The 22,265-nt window shown below is 45.2% G+C and overlaps 2 long non-coding RNA genes across 2 annotated transcripts; one reads left to right on the top strand and one right to left on the bottom strand.

The window, feature by feature from the left end:
* Nucleotides 1–1,114: 1,114 nt before the first annotated feature.
* Nucleotides 1,115–7,795, top strand: LOC309371354. Its single transcript, XR_014169069.1, has 2 exons — nucleotides 1,115–2,512; nucleotides 2,547–7,795. It is a non-coding gene; the product is annotated as an uncharacterized lncRNA (long non-coding RNA).
* An 11,333-nt stretch (nucleotides 7,796–19,128) lies between these two features.
* On the bottom strand, nucleotides 19,129–21,062 carry LOC309371661. The gene is made up of 2 exons (XR_014169244.1): nucleotides 20,970–21,062; nucleotides 19,129–19,521 (listed from the first exon to the last, which is right to left on the bottom strand). It is a non-coding gene; the product is annotated as an uncharacterized lncRNA (long non-coding RNA).
* Between the last annotated feature and the right edge of the window lie 1,203 nt (nucleotides 21,063–22,265).

The raw sequence follows: 22,265 nt of genomic DNA on the forward strand, positions 1-22,265 counted from the left end.
CACAGTTGAGGATAGGAAGAGGGGTAACCAAGAGGAGCATGCAGCAGTTCAGACGGTGGCAGAAACCCCACCCGACGCCCCTCTAATTATAATTCAAGTCAATTATTTTTCTCAGCTGCATTGGGGACTAATTCCCTCCCAAAGTCTCCCAGTAAACATTTTCCCAGTGCTATCAAATTTGCTACACAAAGGCAAGACGGGGCTCCAGCTTATCTCAGCTGAGTATTATTCCTCTATCTTTCACTATGTAAACCTACTCGCCTGCCGATAAGAGGCCTTGCACAAAGGATCAAAGGAAGCAAGGCTCTTATGGAGAGAAGGGTGTCCCCCCACCCAATGTTATTATAAATTTGCAGACACAGAAAGAGCTGCTTTCCATCCCAATAACCCAGATTAAAATAATTACCCCAGGCAGGTTTCATTAGCAAAAACCCAATCCCCCCCCCTTCCATGGCAAGCACTGGGGAGAGGAACCCCCATGTTAGCTGCCTGACTTAGTAGGACTTCCCTGCGTAGGGCCTCAGCTGAATCTTTCAAAAACCATCCTTTCCCTTTTGTCCTTTTTTTAGGTGTCTCATCTGCCTTTCATGCAGATGTCATTGAAATAAAATGCTACCCAGAGGCTGCTGTGGAATATAAATAAAATAAATAAATAGCATTTGTCTACCCAGAGATGTTTGGCCTGAAGGAGAGAATGGGCCTGTTACTTTGAGGTGATTTTAGTGGTAGAAGCCTGAGTTGTGATGATACTGAAAGTGTGTCTTGAATACACTCCATTACTGTACTGTATATCCAGTTGATCCACAAAGGACCAGTCTAACAAAGATAGGCACCTGTCATAAAACTGGGCCCATTAGTGTTCACCATGGAGCAGGGAATCTGAGGGATTTCAAGATGAGGGTGGACTCCATCTTCCACCAGCCTCAACCAGCAAGGCCAATGTCAGTAAGGATGGGAACCGTTGTTTAACAATATCTGGGGAATTGATTGTTCATGCCCTGTCGCAGTTGCTGGTCAAATTGATGTTGGGCGTTTTCATATCACTTCAACTGTGCACTGGAAAAATGAAAACTGGTCCCCACAGGTACTGCTGTAATAATACTGAAGGGAGAGGGGAACGGTTAATCATTAATATTATCTACACATAGTAAATTCCTGCACTCTGCTAGGATGGTCAAAACAGCCCAAAATTGCAGTTGCTTGCAAAAGTCTAAATCAGACAGGTCAGGAGGTCGTTTTCTGCCTAACCAGCTACTTGAAACTGCTGATGCTAGCTACAGGTCAGAAGGTCGCTTCCTGCCTAGCCAGAAAACTGCTGTTAACCGAGAAAACCACTAGCAAGATGTTTCCTACTTTACTTCTGCTTAGTAATGCAAGAATAAGAAGAGATACGAAGGGAATGCTTAGCTAGCAAAAGAAGACACGTGTACAAGGAGGTGGGAGGGAGTGCTTGGCTTAGCAGAAAGACAGGAATGTTTAGCAAGCAATAAAATGTGTTAAGCAAGCAATATTTGCTAGCCGATTGGGGAAGTCTGGGGGTATAAGAAAGTCTGCTGAAGTGTCTTGCTTGACAGCCAGTATTTATAGGAACTAACTAGCAGGCTGTCTCTGAGTACAGACCTTGACTCTGTGCTCAGATCTCAATAAACTCTTTTTCTCCAAAGAAGATTTTGCTTTCCTGGTACTTTTGTTCCCTCCGAGGTCCAGGGGATGGCGTGGCTAATGGATCCCTAGGTAAAAAAGGCTTCATTTCTTTGGGGGCTCGTCCGGGATCAGCCCCCTCCCCAAATACGGACCGGAGGGCCAGGCTCAACCAAGGTGAACAGCTCCAATCGGCGTTCGCATTTCCGGTGCACACCCTGCCAGTTTGTAGGGGGAGATTGCCACACCGTCCTGGAGCGGAGACATCTAGTTGAGGGAGAACAAGAGGACAGAACGGCGCCGAGGGGACAGGTCCGCAGCGGAGAAAGGTAAGCCCGAAGGAAAGGGCTAGGGGCCCGAGGGAAAGGGCTAGGGGCCCGAGGGAAAGGGCCAGAGGCCTGATCAGCCTCACCTGGTAGTTGGCAGTAGAGTGCCCGGCAGTAAGAATGCCACCAGGAAAGGAATTGGTAAAGGTTTGGGAAAGGGAATGGGGCAGAGGGAATTGAGTGTTTTGTTGACATGTTGTGTGTCAGATACTCCAGTGGATGAATTGTTGAATGAGGGCCAAGGCTTAGTGTCCCCTTGGCCGAGCGATTGTAGGGTTGTGCATTTTCTGACAAACTGTAGCATGTGACATGTTGAAATTAAGTTATTTTGGTGTGTTTTGTGTATTGCGTGCTGAAGTTATTTTGGTGTGTTTTGTGTATTGCATGCTGAAGTTATTTTGGTGTGTTTAGTGTGTTACATGTTGAAATTATATTGGTGTGTTTTGTATGTTGTATGTTGCATGTCAAGATACTCCAGTGACTGAATTGTCAAGTGTGGGCCAGGGCTTAGTGTCCCCTTGGCCGAGCAATTGTAGGTCTGTTGTGTGTGAAGTGTGAGAGAATTTTTACTGTGAATAGTAGCGAAGGATCTGGAAGAAATGGGTTCTGGCCAAAGTAAAAGTACCCCTTTGAAATGCTTTTGGGGATTCAAGCTAATGAGAGGGGAGGACGAGGACATTGTGTAAATTAGATTGGCCCACCCCAAAATAACAAATTGGCCGTCCACTGGGACCCTTGATTTGCAACTCATTAATCCATTATATCAGAACATTTTGAATGTCCACCCTGATCAAATCCCCTACATTTCCACATGGAAGACCAATATGGAAAAGAACCCCCCCCTCCTGGCTGAAGTCATGCTGCCAAAAGGTCTCAGGCAGCAGTATCTGCTCAGTCAGGAAAACAGGAGGACAACCCCCCAGTCCTCCAGGATTCAGAGAAGGAAGAAGATAAAGTTTTAATGCCCCCACCGCCTTATGCCCCGGCAACAGCCCTGGCACCACCCCCGCCACAGGGAACAGATGGCCCAGCCCCAATCCCGTGGACAAAAGAGTGGGGAAAGCAGTGAAAAGAGTGACCCTCCATAGGGCACATAAAGCACAGGAGAAGGGCGCGGCCAGAGTGATGCCTCTCCATAGAGTGTATGACCCTCTGGCCCCCGCGGGACCTGATGGGGTGGTGCCCAATAGAACTCATACAGTTCAACATGTCCCTTCTCTAGTGCAGATGTTTGTAATTGGAGGAACCAAAAACCCTTCATTTGAGGAAAACCCTGCCAAAATCATTAAGCTGTTTGAGGGAATTTTTTTTAAAACATACAACCCCACTTTTTATGATGTGTAATATTTGATGGATGCCCTGCTAACTACAGAAGAGGCTAGGCAAATTCATGCTGAAGTCCGAGCACACATGAGAGCGCAGGGGGCAGGAGATCAAGCTGTTGCAGCAGGATATCCTGAAAATACACTGAATTGGGATTATCAGATCACTGAAGGGCAAAATACTCTCACCATTTATTGCCAGAATGTCTTAAATGGCATGAGGAGGGCAGCCAGAAAACTCACCAACTTCGTGGAGGCCAGAGAAATAGTACAAGGAACAGAGGAGGCCCCTGGAGCCTACTTAAAGAGGCTGAAGGAAGCCTACCGCCAGTATACTCCTGTGGACCCAGATGAGGCTGCCAATGCCCCTATCATAAAAACTGCTTTTGTAGCCCAGGCAGCGCCCGATATTTGCCGAAAAATCCAGATGGGCCACACCCTGAAATGGATGTTAGAAAATAGCCCAAACCACTTATAATCAGAGAGGAAAAGAGACCCAGAAGAAAAAGAAGTACCAGGCAAAGAAGTTGATGGCCCTGAAGACGGGAGGTCCACCGTTAGAAGAAGAGGAGGGCGAGGCCGCTTAGGAAAGAATCAGCGTGCCATCTGCCGAAAGGCACCTATTTCCTCTCCCAGGCTAAAATGAGGAAATGTCAGATGCTACTACTACATCCGCGTTAAAAATTCCAAGTCACCAGAGCCCTGAGCCTGGCAAAGGGACAGAAGATAAACATTTATACAGATTCTAAGTATGCATTCCTGACTTTACATGCCCATGGAGCCTTATGGAAAGAAAGAGGTTTGCTTACCTCCAGAGGAAGCCAGGTGGCCCACCCACAAGCTTTATTGAACCTTCTGGATGCTGTATGGGAGCCCGATGCAGTGGCAGTTATCCATTGTTATGGACACAAGACTGGACCAGGAGAAGTGGCCAGAGGAAACCGATTGGCAGACAGAGTGGCCAAGGAAGCAGCCCAAGAACTGGCCCCCGCCTCGGTTATTGGAGCACTGGTCCCAGAAGAAATTTTAAGCACCACTGACATGCCAGCTTACACGAAGCAGGAAAGGGACACTGCAGATGCTCAGGAGCTGACATTGTCCAAAGAAGGATGGTACCTTGCCCCTGATGACAGGATATGGATTCCAGAGTCCCTTTCTCGGCAGATTACTCAGAGATACCATGATTCAACCCACATAGGACCAGATGCTACAACCAAGCAGCTGGAGAAATGCTTCTATACAGCCCACCTCTACCAACTGGCAGCCCAGATCTCCAGGAAATGCCTGCTGTGTCAAAAGAATAATCCCAGAGCCGGACCACTGGCTCCCCCAGGGATTCAGCACAGTAGAACGGCACCTATGGAAGATCTTGTCGTGGACTTTACTGAATTACCCCGTTGTGGACTACACCGCTACCTGCTGGTGGCAGTGTGCACCTACACCGGAGGGCCGAAGCATGGCCAACAAAGACTGAAAAGGCATTTGAAGTAACCAGGTGCCTGCTTAGGGAAATCATCCCTCGCTATGGATTGCCAAGGTCCATAGGATCTGACAATGGACCAGCATTTGTTCATGCAGTCCTACAGGGACTGGCAAAAGCGCTCCAGATCAACTGGAAGCTGCATACTGCTTATAGACCCCAGAGTTCTGGAAAGGTAGAGAGAATGAACAGGACTTTAAAGAATCAGCTATCCAAGCTGACGCAAGAAACAGGGTCTAATTGGGTGTCCATGTTGCCCTTGCCTTTGCTTAGAGTCTGTAGCCTCCCATTGAAACGTATTCACTTGTCACCCTTTTGAAGTGATGTTTGGGAGACCGGTTCCTTATGTGTGCATGCTTTCACCTATCCCTGCTCAAGATGTGGAATTGAACAATTATGTACAGTCTCTCTCTCGAGATTTTCTCTCTCAACCCAGGCCCGAACTTCTTGCATGACCAGTTTGAGCCAGGTGACGTGGTGTGGATGAGACCGGTCCCAGGCACCACTGCCGCCGTGCTGGAAGGGCCCATCTGCTCTCCACACCCACAGCTGTGAAGGTCGCTGGCACCACCCCTTGGGTCCACCACATAAGAAAGCTGCTTCAGATTGGACTGTGTCTCAGCATCCTGAAGATCCCCTCCAGTGACGACCGCCTTGCTGATATCTCTATGCACGGTGAAGAATTGGATGGGAGGGGCGCCCGCAGGCAGCGCCCCCAACGTAGACATTTGTTCTCCAGCCAATTTAGAGGCACCACCAGGACTTTTGATATTGGTACCAGAACTCACTCCAGACGATGTGGAACCACGTTACACCCTTGATGAACAGCAGTGGACCAGCCAAGAAGGAGCAACGCTCCAGGAAGGACCGGACAGCCGTGTTTTTGTGCCCCAACATCTGGCCAGCACAATTGTAAAGAATTACCACGAGCCCACCCATTTGGGAGGCCCAGCTGCTAAGGCGCACCTTGGGAGAATATTCTATATCCCAAAATGTGCCCTGTGCGCCAACCAAGAGACTGAGAACTATCGCCCTTTGAACTTCTATATGGCAGGCCAACCCCTTTCGTCCGAGGCATCCCCGCCGGTTTGGGCAGATGGGAGATCACATCACCCAAGAACAAGTGCAATCCCTGTGTTTGTTGTGTGTGTTTGCTTTCTTTCCAGGTATTCCCTCAAGCGTACACCTGCAGTCCCGTGGCAGTCTCGCTGAGCCGGTTCACCAGTCCCTCTGAGTGACAGCGTCTGGCGACCCCCTCATCCCCAACTGCAGTGAAAGTAGTCGAGGTGATCCCCTGGGTACATCACACGCATCTGAAGAAGGGTGTCTGGACTTGCAAAAGAAATCCCGCTGACCCTCTGAAGTTGATCATCACCTTGTGTCTGACGCTACCAGGAAAAAGCGTTAGGCCACGGGCAACGAGATCCTGCGACTAATCATCACAAGGACAGTTACAAAGACTTTCTCTTTTCTCTCTTATTTCCTTTATTGACTTGCTCTATGTCTTATTGCCCTGACCCTACCGAACCATACCAACCCTATTGGCCTGCTGGCCTCTGCTACGACTGGTTCGTCTTGCCGGTGGTAAGAGATGGCGTGCTCCTTGGCTATTGGCAACTGGGGTTTGATGAGGTTACCATATTAAGACATCCCACTACCCCGTTGTGGCTCCTCTTCCACACCACTGTCCAGCACATGTGGATAGTGCTCATACGGGAAGTTGCAGAGACGTTCGAAATCTATCGAGTTCTGGACTGCTCTTGCTGCTGTGGGAGGGTAGTCAACTGTTATCCGGGGGGTAGAGCACTGTACCAACCTGATCTAGCGGACCAGGTTCTAATCTTAATGCAGGCGATTGATGAGACGGAACCTATCTTAATGCAAGTACCGCAGGGGTGGGAGCCTTAGCCAGGTGTGCATTGAAATTACTAAACAAGTGCCAGTAAGAATTGCCACCCCAGGATTTCAGCTTCCATATGCTCTGGTCACTAGGGAGGCAGCACGAGAGTTCAATCCACCCAACAGGGCTAATAGAAAAATTGACCCACATAGTGGGAGCATCAGCTCACCGGTGGGCTCTCATCCTTGAGGCTCAACAGGTAGTCGGGCACAAATATCAGTGGGCTCTTCAACAATGAGCACACCCCCTGAATATTGGTGGGAGGAACCATGGAGATATTGGGTTTGGTGGGTAGGAGTGATATGTACCGCCCTTGTCGTATGGATGCTCTCGTATTTCTGTTGGCATGAACGGTATCGTATTTGTGGGGAGAATAGGCCCAATAATGCTTCTATTGCTTTTCTGCTTCTGTATACCCTGCTTATTGCAATGCTTGCAGCAAATGATGCAAAGACTCCTGTCACGGAAGCTAGGACCCACAGTCATCGCTGTGATGAGGGAGTATAGGCCCATACCCCAGAACGAACCTAAGTATTAGGTTGTTCAGAAGAAGAGGAGGGAGTGAAGGGAGAGGGGAACGGTTAATCATTAATATTATCTACACATAGTAAATTCCTGCACTCTGCTAGGATGGTCAAAACAGCCCAAAATTGCAGTTGCTTGCAAAAGTCTAAATCAGACAGGTCAGGAGGTCGTTTTCTGCCTAACCAGCTACTTGAAACTGCTGATGCTAGCTACAGGTCAGAAGGTCGCTTCCTGCCTAGCCAGAAAACTGCTGTTAACCGAGAAAACCACTAGCAAGATGTTTCCTACTTTACTTCTGCTTAGTAATGCAAGAATAAGAAGAGATACGAAGGGAATGCTTAGCTAGCAAAAGAAGACACGTGTACAAGGAGGTGGGAGGGAGTGCTTGGCTTAGCAGAAAGACAGGAATGTTTAGCAAGCAATAAAATGTGTTAAGCAAGCAATATTTGCTAGCCGATTGGGGAAGTCTGGGGGTATAAGAAAGTCTGCTGAAGTGTCTTGCTTGACAGCCAGTATTTCTAGGAACTAACTAGCAGGCTGTCTCTGAGTACAGACCTTGACTCTGTGCTCAGATCTCAATAAACTCTTTTTCTCCAAAGAAGATTTTGCTTTCCTGGTACTTTTGTTCCCTCCGAGGTCCAGGGGATGGCGTGGCTAATGGATCCCTAGGTAAAAAAGGCTTCAATACATGTTATGTTTTGGATTGACTGCTGTGGGCAGGACAAGGAACACACTCTAACTTAACTCCAGCTCTCATCCCCTGCCAGTGCTCAAAGCGGTCTGGAACTGTATCAAAAGTTGTTCTTTAAATAAAAAAGAACCTCCATTATGTGATAGGATGTGTCCATATCCCCATATTAATATGTGTACGAAATTTCCCTTAAGGGTGACACTGAATACAGCAGAGGCAGCTTGAAAGCTGCTCTAACAAAAGGTACCACTGCATTGATGATCCTGCTATGATTACAAATTAGGAAAATAAAGTGATTGGTCTTTTGCCTTCTCAACCCTGCATTGTGCTGGCAGACATCTATGATGCAGAGCAGGGGATGGGGAACCTCAGGCCCTCTCCACCCAGCCCGGTCTTAGGACTTTCTCAGGTGGCCAGGCCTATGGGCTGGGTATGCACCTCACAGGTCTGCTCTGCACTCCCCTGAAGTACATTTGCCTGGTTGGCTTGTGTCTTTGTGGTGATGATGCTCTTGCTTGCCTGGATATGTGTGTGTGTGTGTGTGTGTGTGTGTGTGTAGAAATATCTGGGTTTTTTTGTAGCTGCAATGTAGTCTATTGTAGAAAATAAGGGTCTCATGTGTGGCTCTGCCCACTTTTAACCTCTGGCTCTTCTCACTGCTGGTATGTGGCCTCATGGAAGATTGTCCACGAGGGATTGTGGCTCCCTCAGCCCTGATGTTGTGGTATCAAAGCTGCCAATGCTGGATTAACACTCCAGACATAGCAGCAACAAGGAGGAATTTGCTTTTTAGGAATAACGTCCCATACAAAAGCTGGGTATCCTTCTGCCAGCTCAATTATTCCCTCAATAAAAGCAGCACAACCTGATGGAGGCGTCTGTTTCAGCTGCATTGCTCTGGGAAGATGGCACTGTCAGCTCCCCGATCCTGACAGCAGCTGCACCTTTGTGGTGGCAGCCTTTAGGGCCCTCACAGATTTCCCTTATGAGGTGCAATGAATAAAAGCTTTGTCTGCGCCAGGACATATTTATGTGCAGGAAAAACATACAGTTCCCTGGAGCAGGGTAAAGCTTAAGAGTTTATCTATATGCCAGGAAAGGTGTGGAGACTTGCAGAGCTGTTGGCATTGATTTCTATAGCTCAGATTAGCTTCCAAATGTTTGGGCTAAAAGTCACATAGCAAGTGAGGAAATTATGGATACAAGGAAGTGGACTCTCATGACACCCAGGAATTGCAGCTGTATTTGCAGGCCCAAGTAGGCTAACTGCTTGTTTTCTATAGAGTGCAATATCTGATTTAAGTGACCATCTCCTGCTAAACTTGTGGCAATTTCAATTAGTTAACAAAAATGACCCAGTTCAGAGTGTGAATTTTTTACTTTCTGCCTGCTTGCACACTGATCATTTATTGTGGAACATCCATGTTTCTTCACTCAATTTCTATAAACCATTCAGCTTCAATTTTTTCAAGAGTTCAAAAATTCAACTTTCTAAATACAGTTAAATTTCTTCAAGTGTGGATGGCCCATCCCACTGCTATTCTGACTCATTCTGGCCTGTATAGTTCACTCAAGTCATTTGCTAGATTGCTTTAGCTATTTCCTTCTCAATAGTCAGTCTCTGGTCTCTAAGAATAAACTAAATTGCTTTAACTCTTCACTTTCCAAATGGCTTTGCCTCCATATACATTCTTTCTATTTGCCTGCCTGCCTGCCCCCCTCTCTCTCCCCCCAACATCTCTCTACCATGAAGAGGGAGAATCATGAATGGTAGTGCAGTGTGGAGTAGAAGGAATATTTAACACTTTCCCTCCACACAATGCTCCCAGTGAGAATCGCCACACACACACGCCTCCGAGAAAAATGTTTGGGGCTGGGCAAAGAGGTATTACATACTTGTTCAGAGAGTGTTAGAAGTCTGGAAGTGTAAGAAGTCTGCCGTTCGACTTCCAACTCAAGCAACAATGTCTGGATGCTGCTAAGTCACCCACATCTAGAAGCACCCTCCATTCTGTGATGTTTTGCTGATTTTCCATTGAGTCATATACACCTATTGGACTAGGAATCTGGATTCACATGCATTAGGACAATCTCTTGTCATGGACATAAATCGGAATTTATCACAACCTTGGATTACTTCATTACTTTGCCTCAAGACATGAAGGTCTTAAAACCTTAAAGGTCATTGAAACTGTCTACAAACAAGATTTTGAAACACAGAATCATGGAATTGTAGAGTTGTAAGGGATCTTGAATTTCTGTTCAAAATGAAATAGAAGCCCAGCACTGGAAAGGAACTGATAGATGTGTTTTTGTTTCCACCAGATATCACAGTGTAGATTTTTGACATGGAAAATCAGCTCAGCACATGGTGAAGCAATTGCTCAGCTGTTGCAACAAAATCCATTGAGTTTCCCCAAAGAAAATGCATCTATGTTGGCACTATGAGCTGGGATGTCAGTGAGGCACAAACTGTACCAACAGCCTGAGTGCTTTGTCAAACATGCTGAGTTTCATTAGATCTACTTATGTTCTCATCAGCCCAATGGGACAGCACGGATCCCCCCACCCTACCCCATTGTAAAGGTAAAGGTACCCCTGCCCGTACGGGCCAGTCGTGTCCGACTCTAGGGTTGTGCGCCCATCTCACTTAAGAGGCCGGGGGCCAGCGCTGTCCAGAGACACTTCCGGGTCACGTGGCCAGCGTGACGAAGCTGCTCTGGCGAGCCAGCACCAGCGCAGCACACGGAAACGCCGTTTACCTTCCTGCTATAAAGTGGTACCTATTTATCTACTTGCACTTAGGGGTGCTTTCGAACTGCTAGGTGGGCAGGAGCAGGGACCGAAAGACGCTTTCGAACTGCTAGGTGGGCAGGAGCAGGGACCAAAATCCCCTGCCGCGGGGATTTGAACCGCCGACCATACGATTAGCAAGTCCTAGGCACTGAGGTTTTACCCACAGCGCCACCCGCGTCCTTCCTTACCCCATTGTAGGATGTGCCAATGAATATGTGGGAAGCAACATTCCATTTTGACAAACCTGAGAGAGACTGAAGTGGATGTGGTCAGACGGTATTTCCCATTTACAGACTACTTGCATCTCACTGTTATAATGTGTGCTGAGGGCCAGGTGACAAGTGCACATCATCAGCCTGCATGAATACTACAAATTGCTGCCAACAGACAGAACTCTAATGCTGGGTAGAATTCACATGGCTGTTTTTCCCCACTGGAAGACATCCTTGCAAGACAGTCCCATTTAAATTCTAGTGTTGTAAGTAATGCAACACGCAGCCTCATGTGCTAATACACATAGCACATACAGTGGTACCTCGGATTAAGTACTTAATTCGTTCCGGAGGTCCGTTCTTAACCTGAAACTGTTCTTAACCTAAAGCACCACTTTAGCTAATGGGGCCTCCCGCTGCCACCGTGCAATTTCTGTTCTCATCCTGAAGCAAAGCTCTTAACCCGAGGTACTATTTCTGGGTTAGCGGAGCCTGTAACCTGAAGCGTATGTAACCCAAGGTACCACTGTATTGGATTTATTTTTTACACTTTTCCAGAATGCACTTGGTGTTTATAAGGTGATTTTCCCTATACTGTAGATCGAGACCATGAGCTAACTGAGGGGGGGGGGAGCTTTTTTGTTATTATCTACCATTCACTTATTTCTATCATGTGTACATGTGTGCCTGCATTCTTGCAGGGATGTCAATGAGCAATGGATGCCTCTGTTCCAAACATCACCTTTTTCTCCAAATCTGACATTTCCACTCCTCATAAATGTGTTGATCTGACCCACCAACAGAATCTCAGAAGAACAGACTGCCTCTGAACAATGAATTTGGGGGCGGGGAGGGGGCAGAGAAAGGAATAAAGGCGGTAGGCAGCTGTGGGGGTGTGGGAGGCAAAATATTAAAAATATGATGGATTTCCTCTATCTTCTTTGGAATGAGTGAGCCAAAGGGACATGGAAGGGACTTGAGCAAGTGCCAGAAGGAATTTCCAGACTGCTCTTTCAACATCCCCTCTGCCTTCTCAGCAAGGACATGACTTCTTACACACCAGCCAAGAGACAATGAGTTTGGGGTGGGGAGGGGAGCCAGGGCGGGGGGGGGGGAGCATGGAAGACCCTTCTGCCCAGTGTAGCATAATCGGTTTCCTATTAATCTGGCATTATTATTATTATTATTGTTATTATTATTAAACATCTCTCTTCTCCCAAATCATCTCTGAGCTGCAACGATGTCCCCAGTAATAGCTCCATAAATTTCAGCCATAAAAAGTAATGGAGGGAGACAAATGAGATAATTAGGAATAAATCTTAGCGAGGTCTCTATTCATCAACATCCCCCGGAACTGGCCAATATTCCAAATCATTAGCAAAGCCCGTAATTAACAAAGAACCCAGGCTTCCAACGTTAATAAAGCTTTCCCGACTCTATATTATCAGGTAGCGGCTGACGAATCGGCCCCGTTAATATTATGGCCTTTGTTAAAGATCTCTCTCTCGTTCACTGCTCTTTTTTTTTTTAACTAAAAAACCCATGTCAGGTTTTTTTCCTCCTCTTCTGCTAAATTTTAATTAGATTTTGCATGTGCATCTTTAGAGGGCGAGTGTAGGGACAAAAGGACAAGGGTTTTCCTTTTATACTCAGCAATGCTGGCAAAAAGAAGAATTCTAACCGCTGGCTCCCCACCCCCACCCCCAAATCTCTTTCTTCTACTTCTATTCAGGAATATAAACCTCTCCTCTGGGTTCCTTTATGAATCAGAGACCTGGACTCATCCCGGAGCAAGCCGGAATAGGGTTTCAAAAGGACTCAAGATCAGTTTTCAAGGACTTGGTTCCCGCCTAGATAGTACTACAAAGTTACACATTTCAAAAAGTGCTGAGCACCCAGTTGCTCCCATTGTAGCTTGCCTAGAAAGATTTTCAGAGAAGTCCAGCCCCTCTGTTGGCCTAGTAGACGTATTCTTTCTGTGGTGGACTGTTTCACGGAAGATACTTTTGAAGCATTAAATACTTAAGATATCATAGATTAATCATAGAATTGTAGAGCTGGATAGGGATCGTGAGGATCAGTCTTGTCCTGCCCCTTGCAATGCAGGAATCCTGTCCACAACCGTCCCTGCGTGGGCTCGAACCACCCACCTTCTGGTTAAGAGCCAGATGCACTGACCCGTTGTGCCACAGAGCTGTGTGAGCCTCAGTGACTCACTGTTTATTTACCCATTTGAGAAGGATATCTAGGATACAAAGCTGAGGGAGAGTTATAGGAGTCCATTGGAAATGCAAGTTGTTTCAATCCATCTTCAGCTATGGGAACTGTTACGTACTGAAGTTCTTACCCTAGGCCAGCAAGGGGGATACTGTAGATAGTTTTCACTCAGGTCCACATATGCAAATAAGGGATTGAAAGTGACGTTCAGTGATTGGATAGTTACAGAAAATGGTTACAGTTACGTTGTACTGGAGCTCTATATAAGCAGGCTGGCTGAACCCTTCAGTTCAGTTCTGTTCTGGTCTGTGAATAAACAAGAGCTGTTTGAAGAATCGCTTTTCGTCTGATATGTTCACCCACAACTTAACTGGAACTTCAGTGTATACTGGGCCAGACCAGGCTTTCTCTTTTCTGTTATCAGCAGCAGTGGGGAACCTGATATCCTGTAGATATCGCTGGACTCTCTGCGGGGCTGTCCTAGGATGTTTTGGTACTTGAGGCAAAACTAAAAATTCCCATTCCCACCACCCCCTCCTGTGTTAGTCAGCTGCCACTACCCCTGTTACCTGCCACTTGCCAACGCCAACAACTCCTCTTCCTCTGCAGCCACTTGAGTCAGCAGGGGAATAAAAGGAGACTGGAAAGAGGTGGGCGATAGTGGAGGAGGAGGAGGAGGAGGCAGCAGACAAGTACAGGAGACACTGAGTGGTGCACTGCTTGCAGGCCAGATCCACAGATAGCAACAGCAGTCATCACGATCCATTTAATTCACCCAAGAATGAATTGGATTGGTGAGCCAGTTTAATTTTAAATTTTAAATATGCAATAAGTGAACATTGATTAAGAAGATTTTTGAAGAACAAAGTCAACATCCTCATGACATTTTTTAAAAAATGATTTATTTTTGAAAAGGATTCACATTTGCAAATGAAAATCCAAAACTATTTTGAACCGTTCAGGCTGCTTGAGATATTTGGCAGCAGTCCAGCTCAGTAGTAATGTGCAAATATTGTCAGATCAAGGCATATCGGTTTATTTCTCTATTTCTTCAGCTGCAAAATATCTCGCTGTTTAAAAAAGAAAACACCTTTTGGTTCCTAAGGTCTCAGAGCAAGAATGATTTATCTGAGATCACACAGCTTTGTCTGAGGCACTGCTACAGATTATCTCAGAGTTTAATGTTAAAAAATACACAAAATAGCAGAGTTGTGACTCCAGCCCACATGGAATCTGCAGCCACGGAGATCGGCAGCAAAGGGCTCCTACTCAATAGCGATGGAGGAGAAATTAAGCTCAGATCACATTTTAATGAAAACCTACCTAATTCACACTTCTCCAAATTTTGTGATGTAGCTCACCAAACAAACAAACAAACAAATGCAAATATTAGGCGAAAGTATACATCAATTGTATACTTTGTATACATTGTAAGTGCTGTAATCAATATATTGGGGGATTCGTGTAATTTACAGTGCAGGGGATACTTCCATATAGGAACAATGTAATGTGAAAAATGGGCTCTGACGTCTGAAATAATTTGTGTGCAATTAGTGATTATGAGGCCAGGAAGCTTAGCACATGTTCTCACCAGATACATAGGGATGATGATGATGATTATTATTATTATTCATTTCATTTCTATACAGCTTTATATTTTTAAGAAAAAAACCTCAAAGCAGTTTACAACAATCCAGAAGAAAACGTTACAGAAGTCAAATATAAAATATATATCCAAAGCAGAATCATTAATACAAAACTAAAATATTGTCTTAAAGATTTCAAAATAAAACAAAGGAGGTTAACTACAGAATGCACATTTAACATAGCAAAGGTAACAATAAACATTATTTTAAATGTTTCAGAAGAAGCATTACTAAAGGAAGTCAAATATAAAATACACATTTAAAACAGCATAGTTAGCAAGAAAATAAAATATTGTCATGAGCATTAAAGATATCTGCTGCTGTTGCTGCCAGTCCTGCCAATGGTGGTTCTTAATGGGCAGAGACTGTGGAAGTTCAGGCTCGATGGCCAAGATGGTCTCTGGCCTCTTCAGCAGTCCTAGTTTTTGTAGCTGGAGTCAGTCAGTTTTTTTCCTGGTGAAAAAAGGCCTGCAAGATAGGGAGCTGGTCTTGCAGGTCTCACAGCCTGTTCACATGGCCTAAATACATGAACTGTCAGACTCTGATTCCAGCCTAAGTATTTGGGCTGGATTTTTTTCCATGGGCTCAATCCAGTATACTTTTGTTCAGATTAAGAACTAGATGAATTGCATTCTATTTGGACTTATTGCAGTAGAATAGGGGTCAGCAAACTTTTTCGGCAGGGGGCTGGTGCACTGTCCCTCAGACCTTGTGGGGGTCTGGACTATTTTTTTTTGGGGGGGATGAACCAATTCCTATGCCCCACAAATAACCCAGAGATGCATTTTAAATAAAAGAACTGTCTGCGGGCCAGATTTAGAAAGTGATTGGGCCGGATCTGGCCCCTGGGCCTTAGTTTGCCTACCCATGCAGAAGAAGAAAACAACAACCTATGCCTTATCAGCTTGACAAGTTTGCCATTTAATGAAGTTTAGGGTCAGTTTTGCTTTGATTCAGTGAGTATATGCACCTTCAGGTGTGAGGGCTCCCTTTCACTCTGAGCACTGAGTGACTTAAAGTGTAGACCTGGTTTAGGAACCTGTGCAAAGTTTCAGGTACTTCTCTTCTTGAAGTTTGGTCATTAACTGCTGCTGAAAGTCAAGTATAGGCTGATGGGATTTCTGAAGCAGATGCCTCTTTAATGCGGCACACAAAGCAGTAAATGTTCTGAAACAGCGGCTGAGAAAGGTGAGCGCAGAAGATCTTAACAATTCATTGAGTTTTGGTGAAGCATCTTCCCACCTGAACCCTGCTCTCTATTTTGCATGGCTCATGGGCACAAACCAAGTGAGAACCAGCATCTTTAGCTCTCTAAAACCCATCCCACAAATGAGACAATTGTAGCAGCCACCTATCCCACACCACCTCCCATTAGCACTGGCTCAGCGGAATAATAGGACATCCCTGCCGGGAACAGGATTTCTCAGTTTTGTTTCCCACTGCTGCTCCTTGTTCCCCTCTTCAGTCTCTGCGAAATCACTGTGGGTCATTGGTTTCCTGGTACATCAACAGAGCTAATATGACTGCAACATCTATGTACTAAAAAGCCAGCAAAAATAAATTGATGGAAACATTAGAGCCTGAGATTTTGCACGGGGAAACTTGTTTCTAATTTTTGTTTCTATTGTACATGCCTCATACAAGTGTGTGTGAGAGAGAGTGTGTTCACACACAAAGATAACCTGCAGTTTCCAAGCCAGATGAATTGGAGCCCTTTGCCTTACCATCCCCTTGATTTTAATGTGGATGAACTCTGCCTTTTTCTGGATCAAACTTATGTGGCGAGTATGTGACATAATTCAGGTTCTCAAATCCTGGAGTGATCAGATCCATGATTTTGTTTTTCCACATGATACAATTAAATTTAACAATATGAGCTTTTTGTTTTGGATTCAGTATTCCGTTTTATTCTTTTTGCATCGTTCCTGAAGTAGCACAGCAGGCAAAAGAAATTTCCTTTGACAGCATCAAGGGTTATAAGATTGTGTGGGTTTTAAAGCAGTGGCTAGGAGTCTACAGCAGTACCAGCTCCCACTCTTGAGTGGCATACTTGAAGCCTGCATGCTTAAACTAAATGAAAACTGATTTAATTGTCACATTCCTTGCCTCAGGGAACCCTGGGAACTGTAGTTCTGTGATAGGTTTAAGGCAGCCTTCATCAACTGAATGCTTTCCAGCTGTTTTGGACTCCCGTCAGCTCCAGACAGTACTGTTATGGTTGCAGGTGCTGCTGGGAGTTGTGGCCCCTATTGGAAAAGGTTGGTGAAAGGGGCTCTGAAAGAAAATCCACATCACTACTGCCACTAAACTCAAGAATCTTTGAGAAGAATCAATTTAAAATAATTTAAAATCAACCTTTCCCAGTATTTTGATTGTCCTTGATCTTTCAGAACAAAAAAGTGGAAAGAGGTCTCTGTGCTTCTGAACTGGAAAGCACTTCAGACAAACTCTGCATAACATACCGTAACAGTCTGCACACTACCATTTACCACAGATAATTGTAATGGCTGCTTTTTTTTTTACTAGCACTGAGAGATGCTGCTTATCATTGCTGCCTTTTAAATCCAAGCCTGTGAATAATATTTTGTGACCATTTCTGTAACACAGAACCAGATTTTCCAGAAAGTGTATTAAGATTGTTGCTATTGGGTTTTTTATTTTATTTAAATAACTTAATGGTTAAGGTTAAGCTTGAAAGCTGCTGCTGCTTATGGGGAGAGGTAGACTTTTCACACTCTGAGGTGAAATGCTGCCGAATCACGTAAGCTTTGCGTAGCTCTCCAGTTCTGCAAATGGAACACCAACTCAGCCGCACACCGGGGACAGGGCAGAGCTGGATTCATCAGCTGTGAGATAGGCCCAAATCATAGTTAAATAATAGTCCCTGGAAATATTGAGTAGCTGACTGGTACAGGAATGTGGAGAGAGTGAAGTGTTGTGTGGTGTGTGTGTGTTGAGTGTACAGAAGCCATTGGAGGGGAGAAGCATATTTGCCACACACCCATTTTGAATATTATTGGTCTCAAATTCAAGAACATTTGTTTTCTCTTGCCTCGGCAAAACGTTTCTTGTCTGAGATTGTCCCCAGATCCCCAGCTGCCATAAACTGGAAATTATTATATGGAATTCAGAACAGATGAGTCCATTTTTCCCCATGGAGGAGGGCTACCCCAAATTCTGCCTATTACTTTCCCTCAAAGATAAGCTCACTCAGCTTTGTGGTTCGATTCCTTTCTGGCGAGTACATGCAGAGGGTATTATTGGCAACTCAAGGTCATGTATTAAATAGTAGGGTCAGTCGTCTGCCCTCTGGATGGAGGATGATTGGATTAATAGTCAGATGTGAGACAGGCCATCTTTTAAATGCTGGAAAGGACGGCTGCATTCTTGCAGCTGAGGAGGAGCCGAGAGAGTTGCTGACCCAAATGGCGTGTGGAAGAATAGCATGCAGGCGGAAGGAGAGAGCTGATTATTTGATAGCATCTGGAAGCCATTTATGAACAATATTCCCAGTCAGACTGAGGTGTAGAATTAGCACAGCAGTTAGGCTGATTTCTGTAAGAGGGCCCACTTATGTGGGCCACAAAGTAAAGGGGAGGCACCTTCAGTAGTGGGCAGGATATAAGATTCCTTTCATTGTTAACTATAATGTGCTAGCATCCATAGAGACTCTTATCCAACAATGGAGTTTTCTTCGAGGGTAGTGTATAAAGGGGAAGTCACTCCTGAGCCTTCAGTCTCAGGAAGATAGGCAGCCAAAGCACTACTAATCAATCTAAATCTAAATCAGTTATATTCACATTCGGCAATTTCCCTTTTTTTGCGTATGCACTCTAAAACTGGATATAGTACAGGGAGGGTTTGAAAGGAAGAGCAGAGGGATTTGGAGCCACCACCAGCCATCAGATTTCGAACAGATCAACAAATATATGACTTTTAGAAGACATCTGAAGGCAGCTCTGTATAGGGAAGTGTTTAATGTTTGGTGTTTTATTGTGTTTTTATATTTTGCTGGAAGCTGCCCAGAGTGGCTGGGGCAATCCAGTCAGATGGCCAGCATATACATAATAAAATTATTATTATTATAGTATGCCTCTGAAGACCAGTCACCAGGAATCACAAGGGGGTGGGAAGAAGGCTGATACACTCAGGTTTCTGCCTTTGGGCATCTCACAGGCATTTGGTTGGCCACTGTGAGAACAAGATGCTGGAGTAGATGGGCCATTGACCTGATTCCTCAGGGCTCTTATGTTCTCTGGCACTCCACAAATTGAAGTCCTCTGCCCCACAGCCACAAGGCCATTAGAATAGTGTGCTGTCTTTTTTTGGCAACAGGAAGCGCCACAACGAATCACTTCACAACAAATACATGTTACAAGAAGTTCAAGAAGCTTTTTGATTCTATCAAGCAACAATAGGCCTCATTTTGGCCTTGGGAAATCTATCCCTGGGGGTTAAGACAAAGGGAACATTTTTCAGTCCTAAGAGAACAACCTGTCCCATGATACACATGAATCCAAAAAGCTAGTAAATGAAATCCAGATTCATCCTCAAAGCAGAAACTGTATTTTGTTTGTTTTGGGGAGGAAAGAACTCAGGGCATTAAAAGAACACAGAGTTCATGTGGGACTTTGAAGAGGTAATTAGTGAGGCTGAAATCTGCAGCTTCTGGATCCAAAACGCTAACCTCTTGTGCCAGGAGAATTGTGGTGCATCACACTCAGTTACTGTACAAAACTGCTAGCAGTGCTGCTATTGCCAATACCTAAAAAGAAATAAGAGAGAGCGAACTTGAAATAATAAACTTGAATGATTCCAGGGCCCAAGTATAGGATGGGACAGAGACTACGCTTCACCAGGGCCTGGAGATCCACTGAGGGCCATCCAGGCTGCAACTAAGAATAATTTGTAGATCATATTTGAGGTCGTTTTGTGGAAATTTGTTTTCAAGTATCTATGTCCAAGGCTTGTGAGATGTGCTGGCACCAGTCAGAAGCAGCGTAGAACAGAATAAGCAACATTCGGAACAGTAAGCCTTTCTAGAGTATGTCTGACAATGCAGTTCAAAGCGTGGCAACTTTGCTCAAAGAAGCTCAACAGCTTTTCTGTCCGGATTTTCACTGTTTGAAATATGGCAACCTGATACAACATGTTCTCTTGAAATCGCCAGCCCCCGAGATTCTTGTGCATGGGCAGGATGAAGAGACACCAAACACCGTTATAATGAGGGGGCATTGATCCTAGGGACAGCAAGAGCCAATGCTCTAGTATTCAGATGATCATGCTTAGAAGGCTTCCCATAAACCATAACTCCTAACCAGAGGGGAACTTCTAAGCATGTTCATCCAGTGTGCTTAGAATTCCCCTTAATTAAGACATTCCCAGGAAACACAGAAAGGTTTGCAGCAAAGCCAGTGAATGCTGGGATATTGGGGCTATGGCTTGTATGCATGCCCCTACTACCATTTTAAGCCTCTGCATGTTCACATGAATGCATGACTGCTAGGTGCATCCTGGTAGCATCAGCTTTAGGAGGTAGAGGAGGGGAATGGAGGAAGGCATGGCAACACCTGGAAGGCAACAGATGGGGAGGGGCTGCTCTAGACACTGAACATTCCCTTCTCTTCCAGTCTGAGTTCAATTCAGTCTCCTAGGTCTGTGCTGAGGAGCAGAGATGCTCTTATGCTGCATCTTTGCTGTATATACACGTGTGTGAACTGAGACCTCAAAGAAGATATTTTTTCAAGCTTTGCCAGAGAGTTGGTGGTAAAAGCGGGGGGGACGGGGACGGACGGACTGAATGTGTCTGAAGTTTCTTTCTCAGGCTTTTTCTGAGCTAACCTTTCTTTCGCTGCCAGGCTTTTCATTCCTGCCGGCAGAGAGCAGTGGTGTGTCTTTCTGGTCCGCACACTTGCTCACCAGTTTATTGTGGTGTCAATAAAGCAGGCATTCAAGTCGGATGAAAACATTATTTAAAAGAACCTCACAAAATAGCTGGCTGCTATAGGTATAAATACCTATGTAGGCATAAATACCACACAGCAAGCCACCTCTCGCCCTTGCTTATACCCATGCAAGCCATTTTTGAGCCTCTGCGGTTGCAATAATGCAATTAAAGGCAGGATTTGGCCAGCTGCCTTGAATAAGCAAGATACAGCCCAAGTTAATTACAAAACCCATCCAAACCTCAGAAGCAGCTGAATACACACTCACTCCTCAGTGTCCTTCCTCTCCCAACAAGTCCTGTCTGCTTTCAGTCCCAACTTCCTGGTTCTTTACAGGGCAGGGTGTCATTCACAAAGTTTCCAACATTGAGACTCCCCCTGGTTTAAAAAAAAGTTCAAAAATCTAATTTGCAATTCACTATAAACTACTTCTATTTGAGCTCAGGAGTAAAGAGGAATGGGAAGCCAAAGAAATACATGAAATACTTCCCTGGGTAAAGATGGCTCAGCTCCAAAGGTACTGCTCTTAGCTGTCTGCAGGGACCTAGCCCTTAAACTGTGTCCTGGCAATAAGCTGATTTCACAAGAGCTTTATGTGTTAGTGGTCAAATACATGGTCAGGGAAGCAAGGGAAGTTGTGTTGGTCCATAACAAAAACTCCAAAATCCACCATTGCACAATGCTTTTATTAGGACCTAGTGAAGGTTCAGTTTTCACCCAGGACTGCTGGGACAAAGAAAGAAATAAGGAATGGCCAACCCCCCCTCCCTCCATTTTTAAAATTCAAAATCCAACAGCTATCCAGTTTTCAGTTGTGAGCAAAACACACAGGTTTCTTGCTAGGTAGAAAAGTCAAGTAAAGAGAAACATGGCAGTTTTTTATGTTAGCTGAGCTGGTCAGGAAAGGCAGCGTTGGAGGAGCCTATTTGGACAGGACTCTGTTCAGGAACAGTTATGGATTTAATAGTAGACCAGAACCAAAGGCAGGTGGGAGTGACCAACTAATTCCAGCTCCATCCCCTTCATTCTGCCTGCTAAGTTCTACAGGGGCAGCTCTGAGACTAAGGAGGAGGAAGCTGACAGGATAAGCAGTGCCACTTGCTGGACTGACTGTAAATGTGGAGGTAGACAGGACTGGCTGAAGGCACACTCAGGTTGGTGAGGCAGTGCTCCATCCATCCTAACTAACCAGGCTCCACAGCCTAATTTGGAATACGGTATTCATTTCTGGGCCGCAACATTTGCAGAAGACATCTACAAGGCCCTCTACAAGGGGGGAAATTCTGTAGGTGCATACGTTTAGGTTGGAGAGATTAAGATTAAGTGAGAAACATACATTGCAAAATGTCGCGATTTGATCAAAGGTCTGGATCACTCTATTAGGCTGTGTACCAGCTGAAAGACACAGCTAGGTTGTTCTTTCTCTCAGTTCACATTGAAGCTGTTTTGGAGGCAGATGCATCAAAAACAGTATATTTCATAAGAAACAACAGGCAATTGTGGCCAATGCATTGTGTACACTGTTTCCCAAACCAGTAGTGGGATGGGAACACACTGGATGAAG

Source organism: Podarcis melisellensis (genome assembly GCF_964234715.1).
Source record: "Podarcis melisellensis genome assembly, chromosome: 6".
Classification (NCBI taxonomy): Eukaryota; Metazoa; Chordata; class Lepidosauria; order Squamata; family Lacertidae; genus Podarcis; species Podarcis melisellensis.